Below are 13,745 nucleotides of genomic sequence, written 5' to 3' on the forward strand. Positions count from 1 at the left end.
GTACTCTTCCCCAATAAACAACTATGACAACAATTCTTTCCTCACACTATTTCCTATGGAACATCACAATAGATGTAGAAGGGATTAAGTTAGTTGCTGCATAAGAAGCTTTGAGGCTTCCAGGCCTTTACTGGCTCTTTAAATCTGAAAAAAGAATCATTGACCCTAAAACAAACTAGAAAAGGGAATGCATTTCCTGAGGGTTCCCACTCTCATAATGTCCAATTTGTTCCCAAGTCACTTGATTAACATTTTACTGGGACTTCCAGTGCTAGATTACAAAATTGACTTCAGGCTCCCCCTCTAGCCCATTTTCTCTGTTATCTATCCCGTCTTGTAGATTAAACTCTGCACTTAAGCTTTGGGCTTCTCTGCTTCTGCTGGGTCTTCTTTTCTAATAAGAATACACCTGGTTTTCACTTGCTCAGACTCCACACGATTGTACAGGGACAATGAGATTGTGTAGTATATTCTTTTGTTTGGGTAAAGCATAAGGCAAGAGAAAATAAGAAGACACATTTCCTAGAATCATCATAAAAATGTTACAAAATATTATAAATACTCTGTAGAATAGTGACACATAGTAGTACCCAAGGAGAATTTCTTAAGGAAATTTTTTAAGTGCTTAGCCAAACATGACAGAAGAGGCACACTTCAGGAGCTGTGAATATAAGAGTGAAAATCCATGAAGAACCATCAGGAGAAGTCTGAACTTGAAGAACAGATGCATTATGGGTGATAACGTGGTGTTAACTGTTTCTTCTGTTGTTTACATCACTCTAACTGATTTGTTAAGATACTTCCTTCTCTCAGTATGTTTTAATTACTTGGACTAATTCAATTGGAAAATAAATATCTTTTCCAATGAAGTAGTTTAAAACAACTAGCAATGTAAAACTAGTAAAGAAAATATGAACTAACATTTTTGTATGTACACACAATATTGTATAATAACAAAGTAGAGATCAATGTAATTTCCTCCTCCTCTTCTCTTCTTCTTCCTCCTCCTCCTCCTTCTTTTTCTAGAAAGGAAGATTGGAGGACAATCTGGAGCTGGTCTGATTCTATTATCAAAATAAGATAAGAGTAAACAGTGCCTTACAATTATATATTGACTCTTCCTACCCTCTTTAAAGCAGTTTGCATATTATTGTTGCATGATATGTTTTCTCTTTTTACTCTTTGACTCTTTTGGAGGGGGCCAACCATCCAGCTCCCAAACAAGTTACATACCATGGAGGCGTATTCTTAGTTATGAATGCCTGGACTTAACTTGGTTTGTTTCTAGTCAGCTTTTCTTAAATTATCCCATCTACCTTTTCCCTCTCAGCTTTTATCTTTCTTACTTCTGTATATCTTTCTTTCTTATTCTGTGTCTGGCAGGGTGGCTAGGTGGCTGGCCCCTGTCATCCTCTTCTCCTCGTTCTCTTGCTGTTCCTTTGTTTTCCTTCTATTTATACTCTCTGCCTGCCAGCTCCTACCTTGCTATTGGCCATTCGGATATTTATTAGAATATCAGGTGTTTTAGACAGGCACAGTAACACAGTTTCACAGAGTTAAACAAATGTAGCAAAAACAAAACTCACATGCCTTAAAATAATATTCTACCACATAATATATCTTCCTGAATCCATATAACAAATATAAAATCCAAAGCATCTTCTTTTTTTCCATTTTGAGGGCAAGTGAAGCATGGGGAGATCAGATTAACCTAATAAGAGGTAAACTATGAAAAGAGCTTGGGAGAAGACTCCTAAGATATAGCAAAGATTGGATGTATGCTGCACTAGGGACTTTTTTTTTTCATTTTGGAATCAGATTGCAATTGTTGGTAGGCATGATTAGGTAGGAGATAGCAGGACTAATGGGAGAGTGCCCTTTGAGGCTCCTAAGGCTGGGGCTCAAGGGAAGGAACCCATGTTTTCCACCTCTCCAACTCACTTCCCATGGTCTGGACAGTGGACAATGTGGTCTAGCTTTATTTCTGGATTTAGATTTAAAGGGAGAAATCAGGTATGCAGATGGAAGAAAATAAAAGGAAAGGAGCCAGGACCCTAGCAGTGGTAGATCTGTTAGCAACTATGGATAACATAGACTTCAGAGGTGACAGATTTGTATTTTGCTTGACTATTGTCCTACTGGGAACCTTTTCTTAGAGAAGTATACCTAAGACACGAAGTAATTTAGAGAAAGATGATGGTGCACTGAAAGATGCAGATGGCTGAGAATTAGTAGGAAAATCTGGATATTTTGTCAATAAAAAAAGCAAAATATGACTTCAAGGTCTTTTCTTAAACACAAAAGGCTGACTTGGGTCCCATGAAGGGTAAGTGCACTCCTTGCCGGTTCCTCAGCCTCCCAGGATCCTGGAGACAATCAGTTGTAGCAGGGAGTCTAGTCGAGCAGGATCTCATTTATTGCCCCACAACAAGCATCTTTTAAAGCAGAAAACCACAGAGTAGGAAATCAGCTAGCCAATGGTTTTAAAGGTCACCCTATTACATGCCTAGCTGCCCTATGCTTTTCCTAGTGAACATGAGCCGTTCATGCTGTGACCTCATCTGCTTCAATCTTGGCAAACAATCACTTGTTTTTGTAAACATCTCAGGACTTGCCCTCCTGACTTCTCCTCGGTGCCATCTTTAACTGTCTCATGGGCCCTTCATATGATGGTAGGAAAATCATATGGTTAAATCATATGAAATGTGTGAATCAAAGGAGAAGCAAATGAAGGTGCTTTCTAAATGTAAGGTGCTGTGTTTCAAAAATGTAATTGTAACTTCTCAGACAATGTAATTTGGTATACTTGAGATATAGGATGAATCTAGCCTTTAATATTTATATGTCATGAATGAACTTAATTGTTTAACAATTATTTCTTCAAAATTATGTATTTGCCAAAATGATTTATGTATATTTTTATTTAAATTACAAACAGTATTATTTTACATATCAATCCCAGTTCCCACTCCTTCCCATCCTCCCATGCTCCCATCAACCCCCATCCCATCCCCTTTCTTCTCCCTAGGAGTGTGAGGCCTTCCATGGGGATAATCAATGTCTGCCACATCATTTGGGGCAGAGCCTAGACCCTCCCCTATGTGTCTAGGCTGAGAAAGTATCCCTCTATGGGGAATTATATATTTAATTTTAAAGTTTACTCATAAAATTAAATGTGCCGAGCATATAACTGTCATTCCTATAAAAAGCATTTTCTTGAGATGCTTGTATTACATTGTGCATTTGAAAAGGTGGACATACATTCTATTCATTTCAAACAGACAAGCATAGAGATTGGCTGAGTAACTTGGGATTCTATTTGCCTGAATTTATTCACATGCCTTCTGCTAACAATGTGCTTGGTATCCAGGTTCGCTCACCTAAGGACCAACATACACAAATGCTACTTTTCTAACAATGGACCTGCCAACCTTTGGAAACCTGAGACTCCCACAATCCCTAGGCTATATGAATACATGCTTTAAACAATGGGAATGAGTAACTCATCTTAGAAAGTTATTATAATACCCCATTTCTGTCCAAAATTCTCCCAGAAAACATCATGACATTAAGGGATATGGGCTGATCTTATCTATATTAGCCAGTTACATGGTCAGTAAACGTAATTCCAAGAGAATTTCTGGGAGAATCTTCTATGTACTATCACTTGTCTGTGCATAATTGGACGTGCTTATGGTTAAAACCATATCATCAAGGTAAAGCACAGTGAAGCAAAACTTACACAGTCCAAGCCTGGCAATCAAAACCAAGAATGAACTTCACTGTTATTCTTAGCAACCAAATGCTCCCTTCACTAATATCGTGTAAAAGGTATCCCTGAAAGTAATGATAGGCCTTAAGTGCTCTCTCATTTAGTTCATTCTTGGTCTGAACGTCTGAACATCATGTACCTTTACTATTACTTTGTTCTTAAATACTTTCCTTTCTGGTTTGAATTCAGCACGTAACTTTATTTCAGTTTTTTTTTTTTTTTTTTTTTTTTTTTTTTTTTAAGACAGCAATTCAGTGTGTAGCCTGGATGTACTGGAACTCATTCTATAGACTAGGCTGGTTGCAAGCTCAGAGATCTGCCTGTTTCTCCAATGCTGGGATTAAAGGCATGCTCCACCACCTCTACCTGGCTTGGTTCTTTGAATAAGACACAAAAGTAAAGAATCACAGATTCAGACACTGACCAGCAGACCACCAGTAATGTATTACCAAATCTTTTTAATACTTTATTTTTCATCATTTATTTTCTAACATTTACATATTATCCTATGCTGAAAAACATTCATATTGACCCATAGATCTCAACTAACTAGAATGGGTATGAATGCAATCAGGGTACAAAATCCTCAAATCTCAGGGCGCACTACACAATGACTCAGGTCATTGCTTTAATCTACAAGTGCAGCAATATTATTGCCTGGTTGAAGAAGTGCCTTGTAAATTTCTGAAGAAGTAGATACAAGTACTTTATTGACACAGATATTTAACAGAAACTATTCATAAATCCTAACCATGGTAAAATCTCCATAAAATTTCATGTTAGTTTTATATAGAATGGTAATTGAATTTATTTATGAAAAAACATTCATTACGATTGCCTTTAGTTTTTCCAATTTGTTGGAAAACAATAATCAATTTAAGTGTTAATATTCACATACATTTTGAATCATTTTACTTCACAACCCTTCTTCTTAAAAGGCTTAGGAATTCATGTTAAGTTCTAACTCTTTCTTCCCACATTGTGCAAATTTGCTACATAGTTCTCTTCAGTAATCACTCAGAGTAAGAAGTAAAAATATTTCCTTTACTCTGCAGAATAGTACTTGCACCAAAGGGCCCATGACCTTGCTTTAGGAATCCACTCCTAATATTTCTTGTCTCATCAGCAAGGCAAAATTTTAATATCAAAAGTTTCCATCCCTCTAAGCGAAATATGAAATTGGGACAATTTCAAAGCTTTTAGTACCCACTAATGGAAGGAGAATCTCCTAAATTTGGTAAAGGACATGTTGTGGTTTTTAATTCCGTATGAGTTATAAATTCCATGTAAGCAATATAGATGACTAAATAGAAACACGGTCTGACATATAATGTGACAGAATATATTGTTATGAAGACCTTTCAATCAGGTTTGCACTCATACTGTCGAGTATATTATGAGGAAAACCTTTAACCCCAATCAGATGTTTTCCCCTCTGAATGTTCAGGAAATGCTAAGGTGAACTGATTCCTGCAGAGCAGCTTCCAATAGCAACTTTCTCAACAGCTGTGAAGCAGCAAATGAAATATTGACTGAGTTTCTTGTCATTTAATTTGCAGTGATTTCAGTGCTTTTCAAGTGGCAGGCAAGACACAAGGTATAATTCAATTGTATCCTTCCTCACCGTCTGAGGTTGCAAGACTCAAATTCACAAGTTAACTGGAACACAGACAGGATAATGAAGGTTTTGAAAGCAATTAGTAAATAAATATCATACCATATCTGATTAGCTATTCAGCATTTTATTCTTTACACATGTCCCCCAAATGTGTATTAAAGTTCAATATTAAATAGTTCATAAGAAACCATTCTTTTCTGATGCATTGTTTTTGAATTTATTATGTAAGTGTCCTACATATGTTTATGTCTGGACATTGGAATGTGATTTCAGTTTCTTAATAGAGCAGTGTTTTGTTGTTTGTTTTTAAAATCTTGGGCATGGCTGTTTTTCTTGTTATGAATTTCCTTTCAAGCACAAGGGAGCTTTTAAAAGTCTACAAATGGCATCTTGATTTTCCATCCCTTAGGGCTTCCCAGTCTTCCACAGGCTAAGACTATTTTGTGCCCTTCTTAACTTCCATTTTATTTTTCGTTGGCTGTTGAGGTACTCAATGAAATCGTCTCCCTCCAAGTGTATTTGTGATTTAGATATCTTGTGATTCACTGGCCTCAAAGCTCTACAGATATCCACCACAACTTTGTAATCCATTCAGAAACTAACAAAGATATCCTCCATGAGAATATTCCATGGTGGGATATATTTTATGTTCTTTTTATTTAAATGGGTTTGAAAACCGGAAGTTTTTTATCATCAGTAAGAACGTCTGCATTCATGGTATCTTCCATACTTTTTGTTTGTTTGTTTGCTTTTGGGTGCTTGATTTTTTTGTTTGTTTGTTTATTGAGACAGGGTTTCTCTGTGGCTTTGGAGGCTGTTGTGGAAGTAGCTCTTGTAGAGTTTGTTTGTTTATTGAGACAGGGTTTCTCTGTGGCTTTGGAGGCTGTTGTGGAAGTAGCTCTTGTAGACCAGGCTGGTCTTGAACTCATAGAGATCACCCTGCCTCTGCCTCCTGAGTGCTGGGATTAAAGATGTGTACCACCAATGCCTGGCTCTTCCTTACTTTATAAATAGCAATAATAATACTTCTGCTCTGCTAAATTAGTAAAGTTAATCTAACAGGAGTAGATACTGATTGTATTGAAGGAGAAAAGAATCATGGAAGAGAATCAGAAGCACAAATATTGTATAGTAAATAGTCACCAGTTTATTGATGGTCTGGGCTCAGGCCTGGAGGGTATAAAGTGGGTTCTTCAAGGAAGGCATCCTATTACCATTGGCAAGCTTATGAAACAACAGTTTACCATCGGTGGACATCACAAAGCCAATATTTTGGACACAGAACTTTGTTGTTTACTGAAACTTGACTATTTACCCAGCTGAACAACCAGAATGCTATCTTTGATGAACAGATCTATGAGAACTGCCTAAAGTGAAGCATGAAGATATTTATTACTTTGCAGTTTTTACCATTCCCAGGCGAAGCTCTTCTGTTGCAAACAATTAAGTATTGTTGACACGGGTGACTCAATTTAGTATTGCTATTAGCCATGCCATATTTGAAGAACATGGTTATAGTACTTCTGCATTATAATACTTTGCTGTACAGAATCATTTTATCATATCTTCCTTTGAGAAAGTTTGAAAAGGAAATGGCTTTAAAATATATTGGACTAATAAATGTAGAAAAAAAGGATAGAAGATATTTGCTAAAATGGGCTTTCCATTTTAGGCCATTATTTCTTAAAGGATATTTAAAGATTATTGCTTCCAAAGAAGTTTAAAGTGGTTGTGTTAGAAGTTTTATTCATGTATATTAGAAAATCTTAGAGTTAAGTGATGTTAACTACACATATCTTGTCCTTTGAGGTATTTTCAAGCTTTTAACATTTTGATGTACCTTGTGAGTTTACACAGTGGGATAGAGAAAAGAAAATTTGGCAAATATATAACTGAGATATTCATGAATTCAGATTCTCCTGGGATTGAGATATAGTTGAGCCTGCTTTATGAAATGATGTTGGAAGTTGAACAAATTATATAATGTTAATAAATGGTACTGTTATATTGTTTGGGACTTCAAAACCAGATAGGAAAAATTATTAGTAGCAGGGAACATTTGCAATTACATGACAACATGAGTGCCAGCTTGAACAGCTTACTTTATAGCTCTTTATAGAACAGATAGTATTTTGTTTTTTAAACCCGTTGATAATGATATCTTACTTACATAAATTTTATGACTATTTCATGTTTCTCTGAGATGTCTCCCTCTATATATAGCTCTAAATAACCTTGAACTTTATTATCCTGTTCTTGCTTCCCAAGTACTAATAATTCAGGTCTGCACCATCATATCTGGTATATTTTTCTCATTACAGAGAAAAAGAAATATTGACTGGGAAAGAACCACTAAAATATATTATGATTTTCAAGGAAATGTCAGTGCTCTAAAGGTTTATGATAATTTTTCATGCAGAAGAGTTTGGGTTTGCTATATCTCTCCAAAATTCACTGCAGTGTTTATGTGGCATAATCCAGCTCCACCTTTTCCAAAGAACCTGGCATTGGCTAAGTTAATAACCCTGTCCTTCAGTTTATTCATGGGTAAAATGAATGTTGTATGGAAGCCAAGACTATGAAATTCACTAGTGTATCTAAAGAAACACTTGAAACAACCTTGTGTGTATTCTGGTTATCAATAACTACCATTATAGGGAAACAGAAAAAAAATAAAAAAGGAAAAATCTCCCTTTAATAGTCCCTGTTTTATTTGATATTTTTTTCCTTAATTCAACAAATCTTGGGAGAATTCAGCAAACTTTGATATTGCTTTCATTGTTTCAGTATCATCAATGGATTGAAGTCTGTGATTTTTAAAAAACATCAAATTATGTGTTGACTTCAATGCTGGACTCCAGAAGTGTCTATGTATTACCTGAATTATCAGAGGTATGCAACCTTCAGAAACATAAGGCAGTAAGATACACTTTTATCCAACTCAGGCCTTTGTTTCCTAGAACATACTGTGCCCTAACTGATTAGAGATGAACACAATATGATGAGTGACACAAAGAACCCTTATCAGTGGCACCCATTCCACCCTACCAGCCTTTTGATTAAGTTGTTGTGATACAAGCATCATCTGTAATTGTGTTCTCTTTACTGAAGATAGATGACCAAATTAGTCATCATGCCACAAGCCTTGCTAACTTGTATTTATAATTTCCAAGGCCAGATTTCAAGCAAACCAAAACAAGAATATTCTTCTTTCCATGATAAGAGAGATTGTGAAGAGAGAAAAAACAGTGAAGCAGGCAGCAGGCAGCAGGCAAAGGATGAAGTAATTTTCTTTGGTAAGGAACAGCTGTAGATCTAGACAAGAAGAGGGCAAAAAGTACATTTATGTCCTGGATGGAATTAATATAAACCCCCAGTTTTACCCAGATGGTGTGATTTCACAAGTTTCATTTTACAACACTTGGTTTGGTGGTAAAATGGTCAATTTCTGCACTGGATCATACTTGTAAATTTTCTAGCAAAGTGTCAAATTTTTCATGTAAATAATTCCAAAGCAAACCTTATTTTTAGCATCAGCTATAGGAAGAAGTCATGAGCATGTTCTTTGGAGTCATTTATGTAACTGTTTTCTGTAAGAACTGAAAAAGAAAAAAAAAGAAATGAAAAATAGTCAAATATGTTGTTAAGGAACATTCAGCTAACATGACTGAATTAGTCTGAAACTAAGATTAAATCCTTCCTGGGTATTTTGGAGATTTAATCGACTTTATGTTGTGATGGTGCAGAGATGTGCTGCTGTTGGAATTTCACAATCAAGTGAACTTTGACTGGGTGTTATCCACACAAGACCCACCTTTGTATAACCAACTGGAATGGGATAAACATCACAAAGATTGTTTCCTGTGAATTAGAGAACTGTGTATAAAGCAAAATAGTAGTACACTGTTACTGGTATAAAGTGTGCTGTGAGACTGAGGAGGTCAAAGTTCTATGGATTATAATGCTTTTATATAAGGTGATGAAATGTCCCTTTGATGGGTGACATTTGAACACTGGCCAATGTTACCAAGTTATGAGGTATTGACTATGTGTTACATGGAGCTTAGTCATTGGTGAACAGTTGCCAGCAAGAGCAAAATCATTGTTTGAGTGAACAACTCAGTACTATACCTTGTTTCTGGAATTTACATAGTTCTGATAATTCAGATAAATTGTAAAGGTGAATGTTTAGTTTTACTTTTGAATACATGGAGTTAAGCTTTGAAACTCACAATTAGAAATTAATATGTAAGTAAAAATTTGGTTAAAAAATGTTGGGTTGTTATCTGGGGTTTCTAGGGGCTACAGACTAGTTTGGAATAGTCTGTCCTAATGCAACAAATGGGGTTAGGGGCAGTACTTTGAGATGATCAGCTGAACTTATTATATGCTACTGCATGATATAAGGATGATTGTTAATCACTTTTATTAAAAGTTGTATAAGCTAAGTGGTTGTGGCACTCACCTTTTATCCCAGTGCTTGAGTGGCAGAGGCATGTGGATCTCTGTGAGTTTGAGGCCAGTCTGGCTTATAGAGTGAGTTTCAGGAAAGGTAAAGATATTCAGAGTAACCCTGTCTCAAAACAACCCCCCCAGAAGAACCCCAATACTTCTAGAATATCTTTAATATACTATCCATGTGAATATTTATTAATTCTTACCATCTGTAGGTTTTAGAATTCTCCAGAGAAATAATACTAATATAGTATTGTCTATAAAAAGACCACTAGTGTGTATATGCCTATATAATATAAATAATGAAAATATCCATCTGTAATTGTCTATATATGAGTGAAACAAACATATAAGCACATACAGTATTTTCTTAGTAAAATTTGCATTTTTTATTTAAATTAGAAACAAGCTTCTTTTACATGTCAATCTCAGGTCTCTCTCCCTCCCCTCCTCCCCTACCCCTCCACACCCTATCTCAACCCCTTTCTGCTCCCCAGGGAGGGTGAGGCCTTCCATGGGGATCTCCAAAGTCTGTCATATCATTTGGAGCAGGGCCTAGACCCTTCCTATGTGTCTAGGCTGAGAGAGTATCCCTCTATGTGGAGTGGGCTCCCAAAGTCCATTTGTGCACTAGGGGTAAATACTGATCCACTAATAGTGGCCCCATAGATTGCCCAGACCTTGAAACTGACCTCCTCATTCAGGGGGTCTGGAACAGTCCCATGCTGGTTTCCCAGCTATCAATCTGGGGCCCATGAGCAGCCCCTTGTTCAGGTCAGCTGTTTCTGGGGGTCTCTTCAGCTTGGATTTGACCCATTTGCTCATCACTCCTCCCTCTCTGCAACTGGATTCCAGAGTTCAGCTCAGTGCTTAGCTGTAGGTGTCTACTTCTGCTTCCATCAGCTACTGGATGAAGGCTCTAGGATGGCATATAAGGTAGTCATCAATCTCATTATCAGACAAGGGCATTTAAGGTAGCCTTTCCACTATTACTTAGTTTGTTAGTTGGGGTCAACCTTATAGATCTCTGGACATTTTCCTAGTGCCAGATTTCTCTTTAAACCTATAATGACTCCCTCTATGATGGTGTCTCTTATCTTGCTCTCCTCTAGTCTTGCCCCAATTCAACCTCCCTCCTCCCTCATGTCTACCTCTCCCCTCCTCTTTGCCCCCTCTCTTTCTCCTAGAACCATCCACCCTTCCCCATGTCCCCAATTAACTCAGGATCTTGTCCCTTTCTCCTTCTCCTGGGGACCATGTGTGTCTCTCTTAGGGTCTTCCTTGTTTCCTAGCTTCCCTGGTGATGTGGATTCTTGTCTGATATGCTTTTGCTCTATGTCTAAAAGTCACATATACATACCATGTTCATCTTTTTTGTAACTGGGTTACCTTGCTCAGAATGGTTTCTTCTAGTTCATCCATTTGCCTGCAAGTTTCAAGATTCCATTTTTTTTTTTTCTGAATAGTATTCCATTGTGTATATGTACCACTTTTTCTTTATCCATTCTTCAGTTGAGGGGCATCTAGGTTGCTTCCATGTTCTGGCTTTTACAAATAATGCTGCTATGAACATAGCTGAACAAATGTCCTTGTTGTATGAATACGCATCCTTTGGGTATATGCCTAAGTGTGAAATTGCTGGATATTTTGGTAGACTGATTCCCAATTTCCCAAGCACTCTCCATACTGATTTCCAAAGTGGCTGTACCAGTTGGAACTCCCACCAACAGTGGAGGAGTGTTCCTCTTTCTCCACATCCTTTCCAGCATAAACTGTCATTGGTGTTTTGATTTTAACCATTCGGAAGGGAGTAAGATGGTATCTCAGAGTTGTTTGATTTGCATTTCCCTGATGGCTAAAGATGTTGAGCAGTTTCTTATGTGTCTTTCAGCCATTTTAGATTCCTCCATTGAGAATTCTCTATTTACTTCTGTACCCCACCTTTTAATTGGATTAATTGGTGTTTTGGTGACTAGCTTCTTGAACTCATTTTATATTTTGGAAATTAGACCTGTCAGACATGGGGTTGGTGAATATCTTTTCCTATTCTGTGTGCTGCCATTTTGTCTTATTAACTGTGTCCTTTGCCTTACAGAAGCTTCTCACTTTCAGGATGTCCTATTTATTTATTGTCAATTTCAGTATCTCTGTTACTGGTATTATGGTAAGGAAGTGGTCTCCTGTACCAATTTGTTTGAGGGTGCCACCCACCTTCTCTTCTGATTGTTTCAGTGTGGCTGAATTTATCTTGAGGTCTTTGATCCATTTGGACTTAAGTTTTGTGGATGGAGGTAGATATGGGTCTATCTGCACTCTTCTACGTGCCAGCATCCAGTTATACCAGCACCGTTTGTTCAAGATGCTTTTTTCCCATTGTATAATTTTAGCTTCTTTGTCAAAAATTGGGTGTTCATAGGTGTGTGGGTTAATATCAGGGTGTTCAATTTGATTCCTTTGGTCTACCTGTCTATTTTTGTGCCAATACCAAGCTGGTTTCAGGACAGCTATAGGTCTATAATAGAGCTTGAAGTCAGGGATGTGATGCCTCTGGAAGTTCCTTTATTGTATAGGGTTGTTTTGGCTATCCTGGGTCTTTTGTTTTTCCATATAAAGTTCTTTCAAGGTCTTTGAAAATTTGTGCTGGGATTTTGATGGGGATTGTATTGACTCTGTAGATTGCTTTTGGCAAGATTGCCGTTTTTACTATGTTGATCCTACCTATCCAAGAACATGGGAGATCTTTCCATTTTCTGGTAACTTCTTTACTTTCTTTCTTTAAAGACTCAAAGTTACTGTTATACATGCCTTTCACTTGATTGTTTAGAATTACCCCAAGGTATTTTATGTTGTTTGTGGCAATTGTAAAGGGTCATGTTTCTCTGTTTTCTTTCTCAGCCCATTTATTGTGTGTATATAGTAGGGCTACTGAACCCTCCACTTTGCTGAAGGTGTCTATCAGTTTTGGTAGTTCCATGGTAGAGTATTTTGGGTCAATTATATAAACTATCACATCTTCTAAAAATAGTGAAAGTTTGACTTCTACTTTTCCAATTTGTTTCCCCTTGGTCTCCTATTGTTGTCTTATTGCTCTAGCTAGAACTTCAAGGAAAGTATTGAAGAAATATGGAGAGAGTGGACAGGCTTGTGTTGTTCCTGATTTTAGAAAAAAATTTATTTGAGTTTCTCTCCATGTAGTTTGATGTTGATTGTTGGTTTGATGTATATTGCTTTTACTCTGTTTAGGTATGTTTCTGTTATCCCTGATCGCTCCAAGACCTTTATCATGAAGCGGTGTTGAATTTTGTTAAAGGCTTTTTCAGTATCTAGTGAGATGATCTTGTGATTTTTCTTGTTCAGTTTGTTTATATAGAGGATTGCATTGATGGATTTTTGTATATTGAACCATCCCTGCAACACTGGGATGAAGCCTACTTGGTCATGCTGGATGATTTTTTTTTTGAGGTATTCTTGGATTTGGTTTGAGCAACTAATTAGAGCTACACAAATTTTCATTGAATTACTTCAAAATTGCCCCCAAATCTGGAATCACCTTAGATAACAAACAAGACTTAAATTTTAATCATCAGTTGTAGTTGAAACATTTGTATCAACACTTCTCTCCCTTCCCTCTGAGCCTCAGGTACAGTCTATGAAAAGGGAATGGAAAGATTGAAAGAGCCAGGTGGAGTGCTGTGAAATGTGATTTGGCCATGGCATAGCTTTTACAAACAGGAATTGATAGCAACTATGGTTAGTCTCACAAGATAAAACAACTTACTAATTCCATCAAGGATGAAGGAGGAGGTTCTAAGGTCTTCTTTGACAGAGGAGCTATCCGAAGTTGATGTTTGCTGGGGAAGGGAGAATCACATTTCTGGGTAGTATCTGTTGGTAGGCTGC

Source organism: Cricetulus griseus, chromosome 4, assembly GCF_003668045.3.
Source record: "Cricetulus griseus strain 17A/GY chromosome 4, alternate assembly CriGri-PICRH-1.0, whole genome shotgun sequence".
Taxonomy (NCBI): Eukaryota; Metazoa; Chordata; class Mammalia; order Rodentia; family Cricetidae; genus Cricetulus; species Cricetulus griseus.